The sequence below is a fragment of the Magnolia sinica genome, chromosome 11 (genome assembly GCF_029962835.1).
Source record: "Magnolia sinica isolate HGM2019 chromosome 11, MsV1, whole genome shotgun sequence".
Taxonomy (NCBI): Eukaryota; Viridiplantae; Streptophyta; class Magnoliopsida; order Magnoliales; family Magnoliaceae; genus Magnolia; species Magnolia sinica.
This window is the reverse complement of record NC_080583.1, coordinates 49,043,760-49,066,591: the sequence shown is the minus strand read 5'-3', so window position 1 is coordinate 49,066,591 and position 22,832 is coordinate 49,043,760. Positions and strand designations below refer to the sequence as shown.

The window sequence follows — 22,832 nt, the reverse complement described above, 5'->3', positions numbered from 1 at the left end:
CACGAAGAATGAAAGGACCAAATCATTGTCATATTATATATCCCAAATAAAAGGAACATACAGTTCAAATTATTATACATTCTAATTATTTCAAAGATGTCAATATGTTATGATTATTTCAGAATTATCAATAATTATTCTAAATCTGTTTTTAAAATTATCAATACTTCATGAGACTGAACTGGAAAGTTGTGATATCTTGAGATACTAATTCCGACTAATTTAGTAGGAAAGATTATCACTAGAAATCCTGGATTACGCAGGCCATGAATAAAGGAGATATTCTCAAAGATTGTTGCAGCAGGAACAACAATAAAGAACAATTCCCTATCCACGGAGTTCAAAGAAAGAGTTACCGGAGTTGATCGAAGAGATTGTTGCAGAAGGAGCAACATTGAAGGACAGTTCTTTGATCAAGTTACTCAAAGATGAAGTTGCCACAATTGTTACAACGGCAAGTTTCTAAGAAAAGAGAATTACGCAAATAAGGAAGTTAAAACTATAGAGGATGCAATTACAACCCTGTTAATAGAAAGACGTTTTATCCGATTGACTACTATAAAGACAAAGTGATTTCATTGCTGCCATTATCCTCCCTATTAAAGCATTCACTCGGTACTTTTGACTAGGGGCATTCAATCTTTCGTCGAGCGTGATCATTCAGCCTTCTATTCAAGTACGATCCTTCAGTCTTCTGTTCGAGCACGATCATCAGTCATCCTTTAAACCAATTCATTCGAGCTTGATTCCTTCGACTGTGATTCATTTGACAGCAATCCATTCGAACACGATTCCTCTGAGCTTAATTCTTTCAAGCTTGACTCTTCAGTTCCCCGTTCAAGATATCTTTCTTCGTTATGCAACCAACTCTATTTTCATGAAGAATCCTTCTCCGACGTGAAAGGATTTTTGTGTAGAAAAAGATCGATCCTCCATTTGATTTCATAAAACAATTAAAGAAGGATTGAGGGGGCATCTGTCAGGGCACAAAATATACACAAGTCAATAGGAGTTTGGTTTGTTGCGCATCAAGGATCTAAGATAGGCAGCCCTGCCCATTACGCAACCCTGTCTCTATCATCCCTCTTTGGAAAATCTGTCATGATGAATAGTGTCACGATGAATAGTGCAGTGATGAATAGTTGCATGGGATGAATAGTTGCATGAATGAATAGTGCCATGATGAGTAGTGCTGCGATGGATAGTTGCGTAGGATGAATAGTTGCGTGGATGAATAGTGTCACGAGGAATAGTTGCGCGGATGAATAGTGCCATGATAAATAGTTGCGCAGGTGAATAGTGTTGCATGAATGAATAGTTGCGTGTGTGAATAGTGTTGCATGGAATAGGGCCTATGTCATGCAAATCGAGGCCTCACATGTGTGAAAGTCTATAAATATCCCCTCTATCTCGCCAAAAACTCGAAAACTGGGCTCACAAAATTCCCGATAGCCGAATCCAGTGCCAACAACCTCCATAGTACCCCATCTCAGCTCCCAGCGCCCATATGCCAGATTCGATCCTGGGATCCTACAAAGAGGATTCTCCATCGTACATTTATCTCGTAAGAAGCATAACCACAAGTTTACCTAAATCACAAAGGCAACATCATCATCATATATCCACTAATATAAACAGTTGAATACAGTACTGAAAGGGAAATACATATATCAAAAATCAAAGCTCCAGTAAACAGCTGCACGCTCCAAGCTCAATACTGTTGCAACCTAACGCCACCTACCCGCATCTATCATTCATAAGCTTATAGAAAGCTTAGAAGGTGGTATAAGTGTGTGCACAAGATAAGTGCCAAGTATGTAATATTAAAGTAAGTAAAAATACTAGCAAATCCATAAGTCATACAATCCAAAGTTTGCAATGCAGATTATGGCAAGTCCATAATACCATCAGCCTTATCCAGGCTATGCGACGCAAAAATATAATAAGCCAATATCATATATTGAGGAAGCAATGTAGATCAGCTATACAATGCAGGGACATAGTAAGTCAAATATTACATACTGAAGAAGCAATGCAATATATAAATCCTGACGAGTCCACGAATACCGCCAGCCTCATCTAAGTTATACAATACAGAAGCATAGTAAACCAAATGCTATGTGCTAAGAATGCAATGTAATATGTGGTGCGAATGAAGTGACCAAGCTAGAGTGTGAAGTCGAGATGATATACGTGGTATCAGCGGCTATGGGGTCCATCACAAGAGAATTCTATCCAAACCAGTCTCATACCTAAATTTGGATAGCTAGACTCAATGTGGTAAACTCCTGATCTCAGGTTAGTAATGTGCCCCAACCGAAATCTTGGCCATTGCGAAGGTACACAATAATTAGTTGTGCACTACCAACCCGAGTGGATAGTGAATGAATGAATGAATGAGAAAAATGCTGAGTATGCAACTCTTGCTCAATAAGTCCACATATCAGTATTGTACTTATCTGGGATCATCACCGGGGTTTAGTACACTCAACACTGATTGCTGCCCCCTAGCTACATAGCCCAGTGAGTGGAAGAGACCACACTATCCTCCTGCCAGCAGTATACTAATACCTACCCGGCTTGTCGATAGCAGACTCATTTGAGAGCTGGTCAAACTTAACCTCGCTTATAGTCCCCTCACTCAGGTGGATAAGGCCACACTCCCTTTCAACCGACCATGTATAGTGGGAGACGCTGCCTACTAGTACTCGGCACCTATGTGCTCATGTATTCCCTCAGTCTAGACGTTAGAGTCTCTTCCTGTACCAAAGGATTTTGGGACTCTCACCCAAGGACATCCTATGTGCCCACAGTGCTAGAACCAAATATTTTCGGTGTCCCATCTGGCTATCCATGATATGCCTGTAGAGGCTATGGCCCTGATATCGCTAGGGTGTACAATAGTCATATCACAAAATACAAGATGCATGAGTCACACAGTCCAATCATGCATCAATCCTGCACATACCGTGCGCTTATGTGGGACAACTCCGTATATTAGGGAGTCCCATGAATAACTTGCCCTATGGCATATGCAATGGCCAACCACATCTCATGACAAACATGCAGATGATGCGTATGGGCATGTATCATGATGTTATGCTATCACATACTCATAATCAGTATCGATAACTAGCACTGATAATTAACATCGATAATCAGCCTCGATAATCGGCATCGATGATTAGCATCGTCCTCGATAATTAGCACCGATAATCAACATCGATAATCGGCCTCGATAATTAGCACCAATAATCAATATCGATAATTGACATCAATAATTGGCTTAACAAAGGGCCTAAGGGAAGGTCACAATGTGGACATTCAACCAACTTTACTCCCAAGGAGTGGCCCTTATAGAGATAAACATATGGTGGGCCCATGGCCTCATACACAACATAATGGACCTCACACAAAGGGCCTAATATATATCATAATGGACCACAAACACATCACATTGGGCCTTATCACGTGGGCCATATATACATTACAATGGGCCTCATCACGGGCTGCAATTACATCACAATGGGCCATATACATGGGTCGTAAATACATCACTATGAGCCACATCTATGGGCCACATATACATCACAATGGGCAGCTCACACGGGCCTAATATATATCACAATGGGCCTCATCTCATGGGCCTCTCATACAGCACAATGGACTTTATATACATCATCACGGGCCACATCACATGAGCTTCATATACAACACATCGGGCCTCACTCATGGGCCACGTATACATCATAATGGGCCTCGCCAAATGGGTCACAAATATATCACATTGGGCTGTGCATATGGGCCTCTCATACATCACATCGGGCCTTGTCAATAGCCACAAATACGTCAATGTGGGGCCCACTGTCCACGTAATGGATGGCGTGGATTAAAACATGTATTAGGGTGCGTCCAGCTCTGCCCTAAACAACTGGTCGGTGTGGATGTACAACACATATATCACGTGGGCCCCACAGCCGCTGGACGGTGTGGGAGCAACACATACATCAGGTAGGTCCCCACGTGTGGCCCACCAGTCCAGCAAATGGATGGATGGCATGACATGTACAGCACATGCAGCAAAGGGCCCACCATCCATAGCAGATGGACGGCGTGGCTATATAATACATATATCGAGGTGGACCATACATCCAACCTGATGGACGGCTGGATGTAGGACACATACATCAGCAAGGTGGGCCCCACCCCACACATGTGACACGTGTGGGTGGGTCCCATGTCCAAGACAGATGGATGGCTTGGCTTAAAGTACATACATGAAGGTGTCATCCCATTGTCCCAATCAAATGGACGGTGGGGATAGAGAATACATCAAGGTGGGTCCCATCCCACACGTGTCACACGTGTGGGGTGGGCCCCATGTCTCAACAAATGAACAGTGTAGATGTAGGACGCATGCACTAAGGTGGGTCCCACCGTCCTGTTGTGTGGACGGCCTGGATCGTTGCTAGCCCCATGTGTGGGTGCCACACATACATTTCAGTGGGCCCCACCATCCAGCTCATCTGGATGGTAGGGATAAAACATATAAATCATGGTGGCTTCATCCACCATCATCCAAACAGATGGACGACCTAGATTAACAAAAACATTACAGTGGAGCCCCATGGCAGTATCCAGCCGTTGAACTGCTGGGCCATCAGCCCAGCATCCAGAAGATGGACGACTGGATGCACACATGCATTGAGGTGGATCCACACATGTGGGACCCACCAGATGGACAACTAATATTTGTGTTTTTCTGATCGTCCAGGCCTATGGACGGCCTAGATGAGGCACTGCATCTAGGCTCCACCATCCAGGATCTGGACAGTGGTGATCAAATCCATATGTCATGGTGGGGCACACAGCTTGTACAGCATGGATCAAGTGGGCCACACCCATCATGAGAGAGAGAGAGACGGTGGGATAGAGGGAACCCCCCACTATGGGCCCCTCTTTGCTTACAACCACATGCATGAAAAATGGGTCCCATCACAAAAGGGCCTTACATCAAATAGCAAATGTAAGGCTATGAACACCCACTAATTCCACTTCTTTTAGGCTCCATGAACTCCTTAGCTCCTAGGCTTTCCCTTTGATGGTGGAAGATGAAGATTGAAGGGTGGAGATGGGAGACAGGGTCGTAGGGAGTAGGCCACACATGGCTCTTCTCATGGAGAGCTTGGACGTTTCCTCTCCTTGGGTAGCTTGGAATGGAGTGAGAAATGAGAGAGAGAGAGAGAGAGGGATGGGTGATGGATGGAGTGATGGGTGATGGGTGTACTTGAAAGGTATGGTTGTCTTGACTTTTGGGTGAGAGAGATATGGGTGTTGTACTTGATTGATTGATGGGATTGATTTGATAGGTTGTAGAGATTCTCTTCTCAGGATTGCAAATGTGCAGCGTTTCTTCGAGATAAACGCGGGCCCACATCTCCTGGCCTAGGTATCGCATCGGTACATAAGTCGCGGAATTGGAACTGCGGTAACGGCGCGGTCGCAAGGGTACAAGTCTCGGGCCGAGCCGACTCAGATCAATAGGATGTGACTTAGAGTGCGCACAAATATTATCTATGCATCGTGGGTTGCCGAAATTCGACCGGGAGGACTGTGGGAGTCTATGAAATTATACGGTTTAGGATACGGGTCTTACACCCTCCCCCTCTCATTTGCAGGATCAGAATTTCAAAGAGAGGAGCCACGTGAATAGTGTTGCACTTGAATAGTTGTGCATGAATAGTTTTGCACGGGTGAATAGTTACATGGTGAATAGTGTTTCTCGCATGAATAGTTGCACAGGTGAATAATGTTGCGCGAATGAATAATGTTGTGTTGATTTGTTTGATGTGTTGCATACTCACGCAATAAAAGGCCTCCACAGCCCTATGCTTTGCAGTTTTGTAAGTTCCCTTCACAGTTCGATTTTCGATGCATATACCTTTCAAGTGTCAACTCAAAGTAAAGGATGTTGGACCTACACCTCCCTGTCGCTTCAACAGATGCAAAACACGTCGAAATGCTATCGAAATTGTCATTTAATTGTTTCTCCTTCCATTCATTGCACCAATTCTCTGTATTTTGATTCAAAATCAAGGGAGAATTCATGAAATCTATAATGATGAATGTTCTTCTATTTTCTTTGTTATTATTGAATGATAATTCCCCAAACAAAATACATTTGTTTCTTGTCGAAATAAGGATTTCCTAAATTCACAATCTCAAAGCATGAAAAGGAAATACTCAAAGCTATTGTAAATGTATTGTAATTTAAGTCACAACAAATCATTAAAAACTGAAAGTATTCCTTGAATATCAAATTAAAATTAAAAAGAGTTCAACATAAACACAAATCAAAGCAATAAAAACATCCCATCATGCTACAAGCTTCACCTCTTAGCCCTAGCTAAGAGGTTTAGCCAACCATAGACATGATTGGATCTAAAACCCTAGAAGAAAGCATGAAAAACTAAGGAATAAAGGAAGAAAACGCTTGTCGACGGCTCTCCACCCTTGTGCTTCACTCCAAACACTAGATTGATGCCCAGGGAGCACTGGGTACTCCTATTTATAGTTGTGAAACACCTCCTTTCGCATTAACTTGGAAAATTTTGAAAATCACCTCAAATTTACGCACTCCGCGTAATTCTGCGTAAGTAGTTTGATAACATTGAACTGCCTTCGATGTCATCGAAAGTGACTTTTATATGTGCCTTTTCTGCATTGTGTAATTTCATCCTGACTACGTAATCTTTTAGCCATCAAACCTACCTTTGATGTCATCGAAGGTGTCTTCGATGTCATCGAGCATTGTTCGAGGAATCAATAATGCATCCAAAATAGTCCAACGAGTTATTTCAATTTCTTTAATAAATTCGATGCCATCGAAGAGTCCTTCGATGTCATTGATCAGGTCTTCGATATCATCGAGGAGGCCTTCGATTAATCGAACATTGTGCCCAACATGTCCAGTGAATTTTGCCGAAAACCGATAGAAAATTCGATGTCATCGAACTGACTTCGATGACATCCAGTAAGGCTTCGAGTCACTGAACAAGTCCTCAAGTTATCGAAAAATGTCTTCAATTTGTCCAGTAACTAACACGATTTTCTTTCATAAATTTGATGTCATTGACCCGTGTTCGATGTCATTGAATGGTAGATTCGATGTCATCGAATGGTGATCGATGATACAGTCAATGTTAATTCTGCACTTGTTCTTTTGACTTCTTTCCTTATCCACTTGGTTTTCGTGAATCTTAGGACCTTGAAATCTTCTTTTCTTATCCACTTGGTGATCTTTGAGCGTCAAATCCATGCTTTTAGCACCTTTTTCAATCCAAGCTCTTAAATTCACCTTGCAACACAAACATGAGTAAAATAGGAAATTAAGCACTATCATGTTCATAAAACCAAGATATAAATGGGGTTCAATATGCAATATTTGACCCTCGATACAATCCTTAACCAGCATTTTACTAGTCCTGAGCAAAGTATCTGTGAAATAAATCTTAATGCTCAATGTCCAAAACCTCTTTAGGAAAATAATCTTTTGTTCACTCAAGTATGAATGTGTAGAACTAAGACACAAAAGTGAGACTTTAAAAATCCAGAGCCGAATCACATAAGCAACCAATTAAGTAAATTCTTTTTCCATTAAATCGAAGCATAATTTGCATATCACATTTTTCAATGTGCTAAGTGAAAATCAACTTCCCATATGAATATTATCTTTTCATCATACTGGTCATGCTCATTACTTCAAGACTGGTTTGAAACTCAAGTACTGATTTCGAACATATCCCCTTCTCCTTCTTTTTCCAGTTTTTAATTTTATATCAAAGTTCAATTTTTATTCATTCTTTATTTTGCATTCTTTTCCAGTCTTTTCATTCTTTTTATTCTTTTTCATAATACATGACCTTTTTGTCGATCTCCTATTTTTTAACTGGTTCTTTTCTTCTTTTAAGGTGGATAAAATTCTCCAGACTTGATTTTCACCATCTATCAATGATTCTCATACTAACAATCAGAAATTCTAGTATGCCTTACAGAAGACAAATTGAATGTGTCTTCTGATTTAGATTAACATGATATTCAAACTTCTTCTTGATCAATTAAGTGCAAGAACTTAGGTGATAGATTACTTAAACGATCAAACTCCAACAATCCAAAATTCAATCTCTATCTTATCATACTCAAAGCATTCTTAAGTACACAATTCATCGCTTCCCAAATAGATTTCAACTTGAAACATTGAAAATTGTTAAAAATTTTGGTCAAAACTGAGAAAACAATAATTAGTTAACCTAATCCCCCATCCCTAACCTAAAAATCTACATTATCCTCAATGTAAAAGAATTAGGCATGTAATACAAAAGAGGCAATGAAAAGAAAAGGGAAGTGATGGAAAGGTAATACCTGAAGAAGGAATTTTGAGGCTTTTTCAATGATCTCAGTGTGAAGATGGGTTAGCACAAGAATTAAACTAACAGTAAGTAAACTATCACAAATAGCGAAAAACAAAGTATCCTAATCCTAACATATATGAAAGCAATAAACCTAGTTATACCTCTGTCAGACTAGAAGGTCAATCCTGGTAGATAGGATCACTCAGAGATCACTCAGAGGTATGGACATGTCCTCTGAATCAAATTTCTCGACAAATGGCTTTAATTGATGTCCATTCACTTTAAAAATATTGTCATTATTTGGATTCTGAATATTAACGGCTCCATGAGGATAGACATTAGTAATAGTGAAAGGGCCGGTCCAACGAGATTGGAGTTTACCCGGAAAAAGATGTAACCGAGAATTGTACAAAAGGACCTTTTGACATGGTGTGAATAATTTTTGAAGAATGTGTTAGTCATAAAACACGTTCATCCTATCCTTGTAAATTCTTGAGTTCTCATATGCATCATTCCGGAACTCTTTAAGTTCATTCAACTGAAGTTTGTGTAGCAAGCCAACATTGTCGAAATTGAAGTTTAACTTTTTAACAGCCTAGTAGGCCCTATGTTCCAACTCCACAAGCAAGTGACAAGCCTTCCCATAGTCAAGTCTAAAGGGAGACATTCTAATAGGGGTCTTAAATGTAGTACGATAAGCCCATAAAGCATCGGTAAAGTGGATTGACCAATCCTTATAGTCAAGGTTAACCGTTTTCTCTAAGATATGTTTAATTTTCCTATTAAAAATCTTAACTTGCCCACTTATTTGTGAGTAGTATGGAGTGCTCACTTTGTGGGAGATGCCATATTTCTTCATTAAGTTTGCAAATGGCCTATTATAAAAATGTGAACCTTTATCACTAATGATGGCTCGAGGCATTTTAAACCGGGAAATGATGTTCTGTTTTAAGAATTTAATGACCGTTTGATGATCATTATTCCGGCACGGGATCGCTTTGACCCATTTAGTGACATAGTCTACTGCTAGTAAAATATACAAATTTCCAAATGATTGGGGGAATAATCTCATAAAATCGATGCCCCAGCAATTAAATGCTTCAATGATTAAAACAGGGTTCAAAGACATCATATTTTGATAGGAAAATGCTCCCAGCTTCTGACAACGCTCACAAGCTTTGCAAAACTCATGAGTGTCCTTGAACATAGTGGGCCAGTAAAAGCCGCACTGAAGAATTTTGGCCATGGTCCTTTTAGTAGAAAAGTGACCACCACATGCCTGAGAATGACAAAAGGAGATGACAATTTGGTGTTCATTGTCTAGCACACATTTCCTTAAGATTTGGTCTGGGCAATATTTAAACAAATATGGATCATCCCAGAAAAATTTGCGTACCTCGATAAAGAATTTCTTTTTATCTTACGCAGTTTAATGTGTTGGCATGAAACGTATAGCAAGATAATTAACAATATCCGTAAATCAAGGTGAATGGGAGACTTTAAACAATTGTTTGTTAGGGAATATGTCATTTATATGTGTCGTCTTAAGTGAATCAGAGAGGTTAAGGTGGGAAAGGTGGTCAGCTACTACATTCTTTACTCCATTTTTATCTTTTATTTTCAAATCAAATTCTTGGAGTAGGAGGATCCATCTTATTAAGCGGGGCTTAACATCATTCTTAGAAAGAAGATACTTGAGTGCCACATGACTAGTGTAGATGATGATCTTGGATCCAATCAAGTAGGACCAAAATTTGCCAAAGCGAATACTACGGGTAAGAGTTCCTTCTCCGTAGTAGAGTAATTCACTTGGGCAGGATTTAGAGTTCTACTTACATAATATATAATATAGGGATTCTTCTCTTTTCTTTAGCCTAAAACTGCCCCAAGAGCATAGTCAGACGCATCACACATAATCTCAAAAGGAAGGTTCCAGTCGGGTGGCTACATGATAGGTGCAATGGTTAACATGCCTTGAGCTTAGAAAAAGCTTTCTAGCATTGCTTAGTCCACTCGTATGATATATCCTTTTGAAGTAGATTGCATAAAGGACGAGAGAGGTGACTAAAGTCCTTTATGAATCTTTTGTAAAATTCAGCGTGTCCTAAGAAGGATTGCACGTCTCGTATGTTCTTGGGTGGAGGTAAGTTAGAGATAAGATCAATCTTAGCCTTATCTACCTCAATTCCCTTAGATGAGATGATATGTCCAAGGACAATCCCTTTACGAACCATGAAATGACACATTTTAAATTCTCTAAACAATTGCTGAAGGATGGACCAAATTAGAAAGTCGTCTATGAAGACTTCTAAATATTACCCCACCATGTCAGAAAAAATATTCATCATGCATCGCTGAAAAGTGGCGGGGGCATTACACAGTCCGAATGGCATCCTTCGGTATACAAAGGTGCCAAAGGGATATGTGCATGTGGTTTTTCCTGATCTTCAAGGGCTATCTATATTTGGTTGTAGCCTGAAAGCCCGTCAAGGAAATAGTAATAGGAATGACCAGCTAGCCTTTCCAAGATTTGATCAATGAAGGGCAAAGGAAAGTGGTACTTCCTCGTGATAGTATTTAACTTCCTTTAGTCAATGCACATTCACCAACTAGTAGTAACTCTAGTTGGCACTAGTTCATTGTCGGCATTGGATACGATGGTGATTCCTGTTTTCTTAGGAACCACCTGAGTTGGACTCACCCAGTGGCTATCGGATATAAGGTATATGATACCCACATTTAATAGCTTAAGAACCTCAGCCTTAATCACTTCCTTCATGTTTGGATTTAACCTACGTTATGGTTGTTGGGAGGTCTCCACATTATCCTCTAAATAAATGCAGTGAGTACAAATCAAAGGGTCAATTCCCTTGAGATCCGTAATCGACCATCTAAGGGCTCCTTTGTACTCAATTAGAGTAGAGATAAGCATACTCTCCTATTCTTTCTCAAGGTGAAAAGAAGTCACCATCGGGTATGTCTCAACTTGACCTACTAAATAGACATATTTCAATTCAGAGGGTAAAAGTTTTAGGTCAAGCTTCAGTGCCTTGAGGTTAGATGGTAAAGGCATTACATCAATTTGGGGCAAATTTTTAAATTGTGGCCTCCACTGGTTGACTTCAAGTACCAGCATAGTATCAAGCATGACACCTATCTCCCTAATCATATCATCATATAAATCATGGGAGTGGGCCAAGCACGTCTCTAGAGAGTTAGAGGATAAGGTCAGAAGTGTTCTATCTTCCATGAAAGATCAATCAAGTTAATATCGTGGGCATCATCATCATCCACTTCCTGTTTGCTCATATTAAAAAAATATTGAGCTCCAATGTCATATTCCCAAAAGATAAATTCATAACTCCATTCCTATAATTAATGATTGCATTTGATGTAAAAAGGAATGGGCGACTAAGAATGATGGAAATTTGATTGCTCATGTCCACGATGGGTTGAGTATCTAGAACGATAAAATCTACTGGGTAGTAGAATTTGTCAACATGGACCAACATATTCTCAATTATCCCTCTTAGTACATGAAGTGAGTGATCAGCAAGTTGTAATGTAGTCCGGGTGGATTTTAATTCACTTAGACCCAGTTGTTTGTAGATTGAGTAAAGGATTAGATTTATGCTCGCTCCTAAGTCAAGAAGTGCATGCTTAATCCGGTAGTTCCCAATTACATAAGCGATGGTTGGGCAACCGAGATCTTTGTATTTCTGTGGCACATCTTGTTTTAAGATGACACTCACTCTTTCTATCAAAAATATTTTCTTTTATATGTTTTGCCGTCTTTTGATCGTATATAGATCTTTAAAAATTTTGGCATATAAAGGAATCTATTTTACGGCATCCAATAGAGGAATGTTGACCTTCACTTGCTTAAGCACCTCTACAATATCCTGAGAGTTAGAGAGAAGTTTTGGTGCAATCAACCATTGGAAAAATGGAGCAATCGGCTTGCCTTGAGGTTCTGGTTCTACCTCATGTGGAGCATCGTTAGGTTTATCAGTCTCATCTACATCTGGGTCTTAGGCTTCTTAGTCCTTACTGGAATAGATTTGTCAATTATCTTCCCACTCCTAAGAGTGGTGATAGACTTAGCTTACTCCATTGAATTTGAAGAGCTTGGTTCATTAACTCCATACTACGGTTTAGGATTAGGGATAGGTTGCGTTGGAAGCATCCCTTTCTCTATAACTATAACGCGGAAGTCTATCTTTTGTATAACCTTTGTGAGTTCTTGTAAGGCTTGAAGAGTATTTTGCCGGATGAGCTCTTGAAGATTTTGATCCAATTCCTCTTGAGGTTTCCCTTGATTTAAGAATTGATTAGGGATTCCTTGAGGTATAACATATTGTCCATTCCTCTAACTGAAATTTACATGATTTCTTCAACTGGAGTCATATGTGTACGAAGTGAGTCCTTTGAAATGCCTTTGATAGTTGTTACGGCATTTGATTGCTCATTCAATATTTCTTGAAATGCAGGTTTTGTTGGGCAATTTTCAGTTGTATGAATGTTGCAAGCACAAATACCGCAGATAATTTCCTTAACCTTATCCTTCCTAAGTTCCATGGCCTCGAGTTTCCTTGTGAGACTATCCACTTTAGCATTGATATCATCTTCCTCTTTCAAAAGATATATTCCACCTCTCTCCTTCGATTGAGTAGGCTTAGACGTGATGTTCGTTCTTAGGGAAATGTCCCATGATTGTGCAGTTTTAGCAAGTTTATTAAATTAATCTCACACTTCATCGACATCTTTATTCAGAAATTCCCCATTGCATATCGTCTCGACAAATTGGCACATGGAAGATATCAGTCCTTCATGGAAAAAATTAGTTATGTGCCACGTTTCAAAACCGTGTTGTAGGCATGAACTGACAAGATCCTTCAACCGCTCCCAACATTAGAAGAATGTTTTATCTTCCCTTTGGGCGAAGTTCTTGATCTACTTTCTAATGGTGTTTCTTTTATGATATGGGAAGAATTTGTTTATGAACTCCCTTGTCATGTTGTAAGCCCCGTGTCTTAGTCCGTACCCTTCCGCAGACTTTCGCGATCTTCCCGGTAGAATTCCGGCAACCTTCGACCTTTATCCGACATTTGCACGCGACCCTGAGATGCATATCGGCAACCCGAGTCGACTCCACCCATGACATATGCCCTAGCGACCATGCCGTCGCCATGGTTTCGATGCCACATCTTGCACGTCGAGGCGATACCCAGGCTAGGAGATGTGGGCCTGTGTTCGGTTCGAGGAAAACGCTGCGCGTTGCAAAATCCAAGAGAATGTCTACAACATGTCACTTCAATCTATCAATCAATCCCATCAAGGGTCAAGTAACTGTCAAGTACACATCACCTCTCACCCTTCCCAAAGCAACCCCTAAAGTCAAAAGTTTCTTACACACGCCATACCCCTCTTATACAAAATACCACAAATGTAAAAAAGTCTCTTACACATCCATCACCACCACATCCATCACCCATCCCTCCCTCCCTTTACAACCCTCTCTCTCTCATTCCTCAAATCACTTTTCCAAGCAACAAAAAAATATCCCATGTATGAGCTTCCCAAGCTCTCATGGAGAAACTTTAGTGTGGCCCACTTCCCACCCTCTCATCTCCCATCTTAACCATCAAAACTCCATCATCCTCCGTTGAGATCGAAGCTAAGGAGCCAAGGAAGCTTAGGGAGCAAGAAGAAGTGAAGGTGGGTGATCTTGGACCCACGTTTGCATTTTTTGTGATTAAAGGGTCACATGTAGTGGGACCCACTTTGATGTATGCTTGTATCCACGAGGGGCCCATAGTGGCGGGGCCCCTCCGTTATCTCCGATTTTTCTTTCCCTCTTTCCATCTTCCTCTCTCTCTCTCTCTCTCTCTCTCTCTCTCTCTCTCTCTCTCTCTCTCTTTCCATGATCATGGCCCACTATGATGTGTGTATTTTACCCATGCAATCCAAAACGGTGCGGCCCACCTTCATCATACCCTTTTAATCGGAGCGGTCCATCTATTTTATCCAGGCCATCCAGTGGGCCTAGATGATGAGCAAACACAAATATCAGGTTGTTTCAAAATATGTGGGCCATGTGGGACCCCACTTGATGAGGTGTACATCCACACCATCCGTCCAAGGGTGCTGGACGTAACCGACAGTGGGGGGTGCTAACAGTGAAGTGTGAACTAACAGTGGGGTTGCTAGCAGTGAAGTATGGACTGACAGTGGGGTTGCTAGCAGTGAAGTATGGGCTGACAATGGGTGTGCTAATAGTGGACGTGTATTGAAGGTGGGTATGTGTTGGCGTTGGGTGTGTGCTGACGGTGGGGTCTATGGGACCCATCCATGTCGCCCACCCTTTTTGATGGGCCACACATGGTGTATGTGCTTTATCCAAACCGTCCACCACCCCAGGATGATGGGACCCACGTCTGTGTGGGGCCCTCCCTGACACACGGATCTATAACTCAAGTGACAGGCTGAGTGAAAGATACCTTATTTCAACGCTGGGACCCACCTAGCTCCATGGCTCACGTAATAGGCTGAGTGGAAGATACCTCATTTCAACACTTGAGATCTTGGTATCGATCCCTGTGGAGGTGGCTAACATGGAGTTTGTGTACTGACGTGGAGTGTTGACTGACAGTGGGGTCCATGGGACCCATCCACGCCGTCCATCCATTTTGGTGGGCCACACCATCACGTATGTGATGTCCACCATCCAAGGACGGTGGGACCCACCCCACGTGTGGGGCAATACCGTGATGAATGTCACTGTCCAGGCCATCCAAGGCCTATACGTTAGATATATATAATATATATTATATATTATATTATATTATATTATTTATATGATATATTATATTATATAATATATATATATATATATATTATATATATGCTGTTGTGGTGGACCCTAATGGGACCCACCTCTGTTTTGTTTTAGAAGAGAAAAAAAGAAAAAGTAAGAAGCAGTTATGCTGCTCATACAAGCAGCCACGTAGCTGCTCTCTCTCTCACTCTCTCTCTCTTAATCGTCTAGAGTTCTGCAGGTCCATGGGATTTACATGTACATTCCGAGCTCTTCTGGCGGTGGGACCCACTCCAGGCGTATGTGTTTCATCCACGTGGTGTGGGCCTTGATGATGTATGTGCTTTATCTACACCGTCTACTGTTTGGACAGTGGGGCCCACCATGATGCATGTGTTGTACCCATGCCGTCCAACCATTTTTTAGGTCATTTTACAGCATGGGAAAATGGGTGAGTCTGATCTAAAGTTCAAGTGGGCCCCACCATTTAAATAGTGGACTGTGACATCCACTGTTCAAACTCCTAAGCACCACAGTAGTTTCCGATTAAGTTGATATTTATTTTCATTTCATCTATCTCTATGTTAACTTATGAATAGATCGGATCTCAAAATACATAAGGGTGGGCCTGACTGATATACCTGAGGCCCATTTGATTCGGACCATTTGAATCGGCCCATTTGATCGGCACATTCGATTCGGCCCATTTGAATCGGCCTATTTGATCGGCCCATTCGATTTGGCCCATTTGATCAGCCCATTCGATCGGCCTGATGCGATGAATGTGAAGCCCATGAGTGAGGCCTAATGTGATGTATGTGTGGCCATTACAATGTGTATGAATTTCTCATGTAGGCCACTCCTTGGGAGCGATGTTGGTTAGAAGTCCACATTGATGAACAATGATGGTTAGATGTCCTCATTGTGACCTTCCCTTAAGCCTTTTTAGGCTTATTCTCTGCGTGGGTTAACCCAAATGAGTGGGCCCCATTCGCCGCATGTGATTGATCGATTCCGATTATCGATTCTGATTATTGATCCTGATTATCGATTTTGATTTTCGATTTCGACTATGAGTATATAATAGTATAGCATCATGATACGTGTTCATACACATCATCTGCATGCTTGTGATGAAATGAGTGATTGATCATTGCATATGCCATTAGGCAGATTACTATGGACTCCCTCGTAAGGGAAGTTACCCACACGAGAGCGCGGTAGGCACATGTTTGCTGTATGATTGGATTGCGTGATTCAGGCATCTTGCATTGCATGACATGGTTACTGTACGCCCTAGCGACATCAGGGCCGTACACCTAAACCCTTATGGTAACAAGGGGTTACTCCAACGTCTAGATCGAGTAGGTGCATGAGCGTCGAGTGCCGATTAGCAGAAGGTCGCACTTTTTACTGTGTCATGGTCGGTTGGAAGGGGGTGCGGCCTTACCCACCCAAGAGGAGGGGGCAAAGCTAGGCTGAGTTTGACCAGCTCAAGGAATGGGTCCGCTATCAACGAGTCGAGTCCAATAATGGCAAGCGAATAGTAAGGTCTTTTTCACTCACCTTATTACGCGCAATAGGGCAGCAATCTGGCTTGGAGTGTACTAGACCTCGGTTATATTCCAGAGTTAAGTTGTATTGATGTGGACTTGAAAGAGGATTTGTATGCTTGAGTTACATCTCGCATCGCATGGCCTTGGTACGGCCGACGTCATTCATACCTTGCATCGCATAGCCTTGGTATGGCTAATGGTATTCATGGATTTATCAGCATGTTCCGCATTACTCTGAACTGTATAACTATATTACTACCTATGCATACACTTTCACCACCCTCTAAGCTTTCCATAAGCTAATGTACGACCGTTGTATGCAGGTGACGTTGGACCATAACAGCGTTAAGGCTAGAGCGCGTGGCAGATCGTCTTAGAGCTTTTTGTCCATTATCATTGTATGTCCATTTATGCTCATTGTACTTATAAAGTTTTTTATCATAGTGGAAATGTGATGGAGTTTTTGGTTTTTGTTTGTGGGTTATGCCTTTGGTTATGCTTATTACAAATCAAACTGATGTTGAAAATCCTCCTCGTAGCATCTCAGGATCGGAACCTGGCGAATGAGCGCTGGGAGTGGAGAATGGGGTACTATGGAGGTTGTCGGCGCCGGATTCGGCGATGGAGAATTTTGTGAGGCCGGTTTCTAAGTTTGGGGTGTGACACATGTCATTCCATCTACCAATAGATTGTGGACGTAATGAATGTGACCACATCTTACCTTTTTCTTTCAAGGAGAAAGGAAAGAGTTTCAGCCGGATTGTATCCTCAGACACATTAGGAAAGTATAAAGTGGCTATAATCTCATCAAACTCTTTCAAGTGTAAATATGGATTTTCATATTTAAGCCCAAGGAACTTTGGAAGGAGTTAGATCACTCCTGGCTTGATGTCTATGTTTCCTATATTTTCTAGAAAGGCCATAAAGGAAGGGCTCACCCCATCGGTTGTAAATAGTCTTATAAAGTACAAGGCGGGGATGCTCAATGCACCTCATTTTCATCTTGGATTTCCTCCACCCTTTGTTCGGGTGGATTTGGAGGTTGATTCACTAGTTGATTAACAACCATAACTCCAGTTAACTCTGTGGATCTCGAGTGGTGTTTAATTTGGTGATGGATAAATAACCCCTTAACCAATCCTCTTTCACTCAAGAGACATCGAGTGTTTTCATGGACCCACTTGGGCATGAAATACTCTCAGCCCTCTATTTCAGAATCTAACCTAAACCTAAAAGGAAAGAGGGAAATAAAAATCTAAAAATAGAAAGAGAGAAAATTAGAAAGAAGTTACCAAATTAGAAGTTGGGATCCTGCAAAATAAGAAGGAAAGTAAATTAGTTTCTAAAAAAGGAAATAAGAAAGCAACCTAATTTCTATATAAAAAAAAGTTTCTAAAAATAGAAAGTAAGTTAGTTTCTAAAAATGAAAAAGGAAAGCAAACTAGTTTCTAAAAAAAAAATAGAAAGTTTCTAAAAATAGAAAGTAAATTAGTTTCTAAAACATAAAAGGAAAGGAAATTAGTTTCTAAAAATAGATTAGGAAAGTTTTTAAACATAGAAATAGAAAGCTAAGTTAGTTTCTAAAATAATTCAGAAAAAATCCTAACCTAAAAATAGAAAGTAAACAAAATCCTAATCTTAACCTAATTCCAAAACTAGCTAATCTCACAAAAACACAACCATTAGTCCTTAACAACAGCACCAAAAACTTGTTCACAACCCTAAGTGTAGGGTCGTGATGCAGTAATAATCTCGGTGAGACCGAGGTCGAATCCACAGGGGCTATTCTTGTGTGTATTCTGAAAGTAACTAGAAGTAGAACTAGAAGAAGATGTGAATCTAAATTGGAAATTAAAGAGAGTAATGGTGAAGTATTTAATTAGAAACTTAAGAATTTAAAGGTGAGAACTAGGGTTTCCAAGGATACACTTGTAGTAATCAAGGTGATCTATGATCGATTTAAGGACACAATTGGAATCAGAGTCCTATCTTGTCCAGTTGGAAGATATAACAATTAAGATCAAATATAAACTTCCATTAACCTAATTCTCAATGGATAAGGGTCGTGAGAACTGGAAGTGATTCCATCACCTAGCCATGCCCAGTAGACTATGGTAAATAATAGGATATACCAATTCCACAATCAACCATAAGAGAATTGTGAAGGTTATAAGGGATTCCATCATCTAACCATGCCCAAGGGACAATGGTGAGCAACAAGATTTCCTAATTTCACAATCTCAAAGCATGAAAAGGAAATATTCAAAGCTATTGTAGATCTATTGTAATTTAAGTCAACACAAACCATTAAAAACTAAAAGTATTCCTTGAATATCAAATTAGAATCAAAGAGAGTTCAACATAAACATGAATTAAAGCAATAGAAACATCCCATCACGCTGCAAACTTCACCTCTTAGCCCTAGCTAAGAGGTTTAGCCAACCATAGACATGATTGGATCTAAAACTATAGAGTTTCTTTTTATTTTTGCATTCTTTTCTAGATCTTTCATTCTTTTCATTCTTTTTCATGACCTCTCTGTCAATCTCCTATTTTTAACTGGTTCTTTTCTTCTTTTAAGGTGGATAAAATTCTTCAGACTTGATTCTCCCCTCTATCAATGATTCACATACTAACAATCATAACTTCTAGTATATCTTATAGAAGACAAATTGAATGTGTTTTGTGATTTAACATGATATTCAAACTTCCTCTTAATCAATTGAGCGCAAGTACTTACTTGATAAATTACTTAGATGACTAGACTTCAGTAATTTAAAATTCAATCTCTATCTTATCATACATAAAGCATTCTTAAGTACACAATTCATCGCTTTCCAAAAAGATTTCATCTTAAATCATTAAAAAAATTTAAAATTTTTGCTCAAAACTGGGAAAACCTGAGAAAACATTGATTCTATTACTTAATCCCCACTCCCAACCGAAAAATATACATTTTCCTCAATGTACAAGAAATAAGCATGTAATGCAAAAGAGGCAATGAAAAGAAAAAGGGAAGTGATGGAAAGATAATACCTAAAAAAGAAATTTTGAGGCTTTTCTAATAATCTCAGTGTGAAGATGAGTTAGCACAAAAGACTCAAACAAATGATAAGCAAACTATCCTAAAACAACGAAAAGAAAACTATCTTAGACAACAGAAAACAGTAAACCTAACTACACCTCCATCAGACTAGGAGGTCAATCCTGGTAAACAGGATCATTCAAAGGTATAGACATGTCATCTGAATCAATTGTTTCAACAAATGGCTTTAAACGATGTCCAATCACTTTAAAGTCATTGCCATTATTTGGATTCTGAATCTTGATGACCTTATGAGGATAGACATTAGTAATTGTGAAAGGGCTAGTCCAATGGGATTAGAGTTTTCCCGGAAAGATTTGATCAATGAAGAGCAAAGGGAAGTGGTCCTTCCTCATGACGGTATTCAACTTCCTATAGTTAATGCACATTCTCCAACTTATAGTAACTCTAGTTGACACAAGTTCATTGTTGTCATTGGATATGATGGTGATTCTGGACTTCTTAAGAACCACCTAAGTTGGACTCACCCATTGACTATTAGATATCAGGTATATGATACCCATATCTAATAGCTTAAAAACCTCGACTTTAACCACTTCCTTCATGTTTGGATTTAATCTACGTTGTGGTTGTTGGAAGGTCTTCGCATTATCCTCTAAATAAATGCAGTGAGTACAAATCGAAGGATCAATTCCCTTGAGGTCCGCGATCGACCATCCAAGGGCTCCCTTATGCTCAATAAGAGTAGAGATGAGCATACTCTCCTGTTCCTGCTTAAGGTGGGATGAAATCACCATTGGGTATGTCTCATCTTAACATATTTCAATTCAAAGGGTAAAATTTTTAAGTCAAGCTTCGGTGCCTTAAGGTTAGATGGTAGAAGCATTACATCAGTTTGGGGCAATTCTTTAAATTGTGGCCTCCACTAGTTAACGTATCGGCACGGTATCCAGCATGGTCCCCATCTACCTAATCATATCATCATCAAAATTATGGGAGTGGGCTAGGCACGTCTTTAAAGGGTCAGAGGACAAGGTCATCAGAGTTACATCCTCCACGAAAGAATCAATCAAGTTGACATCGTGGGCATCATCATCATCCTCTTAACTGTTTACCCGTCGTATTGAAAATTATATTCAATTCCAATATCATATTTCTAAAAGACAAGCTCATGACTTTAGTCCTATAATTAATAATTGCATTTGATGTGGCAAGGAATGGGCGACCAAGAATGACTGGATTTTGAGTGCTCATGTCCATGATGGGTTGAGTAACTAGGATGATAAAATCTACCGGGTAATAAAATTTGTCAGCTCGGACCAACACATCCTCAATTATCCCTCTAGGTAAATGACCTGAGTGATCAGCCAGTTGTAATGTGGTTCGGGTGGGTTTCAATTCACCCAACCCTAGCTGTTTGTAGATCGAGTAAGGTATCAGATTTACGCTCGCTCCTAAATTAAGAAGTGTGTGCTCAATGCAGTAATTCCCAATTACATAAGCAATGGTTGCGTTACCGGGATCTTTACATTTATATGGCACATCTTGCTTTAGGATGGCTCTCACCTTTTCAGTTAAAAAGATTTTCTTTTGAATATTTTTTTATTTTTTAGCCGTACATAAGTCTTTCAAAAATTTGGCATATGAAGGTATTTGTTTAATCACATCCAGTAAAGGAATATTGACCTTCACTTGTTTTAACACCTCTAGAATGTCCTGAGAGTTAGAGAGAGATTTTTGTGCAATCAACCATTGGGGGAATGGTGCAATCGGCTTGCTTTGGAATTTCAGTTCTAACTCTTGTGGAGTGTTGCTAGGTCTATCAGTCTCATCTACTTCTGGGCCTTTAGACTTTTCAACCCTTACTGGAATAGATTTGTTAATTATCTTCCCACTCCTAAGAGCGATGATAGACTTAGCTTGCTCCATTTGATTTGAAAAGCTTGGATCACTTATTTCGTACTGTGGTTTAGGATTGGGGAAAGGTTGGGCTGGAAAAATCCATTTTTTCCCAATTGAATTTTTTGTCTCATGCCCTTATATAGCCTTTGAAAGGTCTTGAAGGGTTTGCAATATACTCTGAGTGATAAGCTCTTAGTTTTGAATATATTTTTAGACCGGATCCTCTTGAGGTTTCCCTTGAATCAAGAATTAGTTAGGGATTCCTTGAGGAGTAGCAGTTTGTCCATTCCTCCAACTAAAGTTTGGATGATTTCTCCAACTGGGATTATATGTGTTAGAGATGGGTCCATTGAAAGGTCTTTGGAAGTTGTTTATGATATTTGATTGCTCATTCAGTGCCTCTTGAAAATCAGGCATCATTAAGCAATTTTCAGTTGTATGTATGTTGTAAGCACAGATACCGCAAACAACTTCCTTACCCTTATCCTTCTTAAGTTCCATGGTCTTGACCTTCCTTGTGAGACTGGCCACTTTAGCATTTATATTATCATCCTCTTTCAGCAAGTATATCCCACCTCTCTCCCTTGATTGAGTAGGCTTAGATGTGGTGCTAGGTTTTGGGTTGATGTCTCATGATTGTGCGGTTTTAGCGAGTTTGTCAAAGTAATCCTACACCTCATCGACATTCTTGTTCATGAATTCCTAATTGCACATCATCTCGACTAATTGGCACATGGGAGATGTTAGTCCATCGTGGAAGAAAGTTGTTACGCGCCACATTTCAAAACTGTGTTGTGGGCATGAACTGACGAGATCCTTGAACCACTCCCAACATTCGAAGAATGTTTCATCTTCCTTTTGGGCAAAGTTCATGATCGACTTCTTGATGGTATTCGTCTTATGGTATGGAAAGAATTTTTTTATGAACTCCTTCATCATGTCATTCTAAGTGCCAATAGATCGCGGATGTAGTGAGTATAACAACGTTTTAGCTTTCTCTTTCAAGGAGAAAGGAAAGAGTTTCAGCCTGACCGTGTCCTCAGACACGTTAGGAAAGTATAAAGTGGCTATAACCTTGTCAAACTCTTACAAGTGCAGGT

The 22,832-nt window shown here is 40.1% G+C and overlaps 1 non-coding gene across 1 annotated transcript; it reads left to right on the top strand.

The window, feature by feature from the left end:
- The first annotated feature begins 22,516 nt into the window (after positions 1 to 22,516).
- Positions 22,517 to 22,623, top strand: LOC131219774 (small nucleolar RNA R71). Its single transcript, XR_009158418.1, has one exon. It is a non-coding gene; the product is annotated as a small nucleolar RNA R71 (small nucleolar RNA).
- Positions 22,624 to 22,832: the final 209 nt, after the last annotated feature.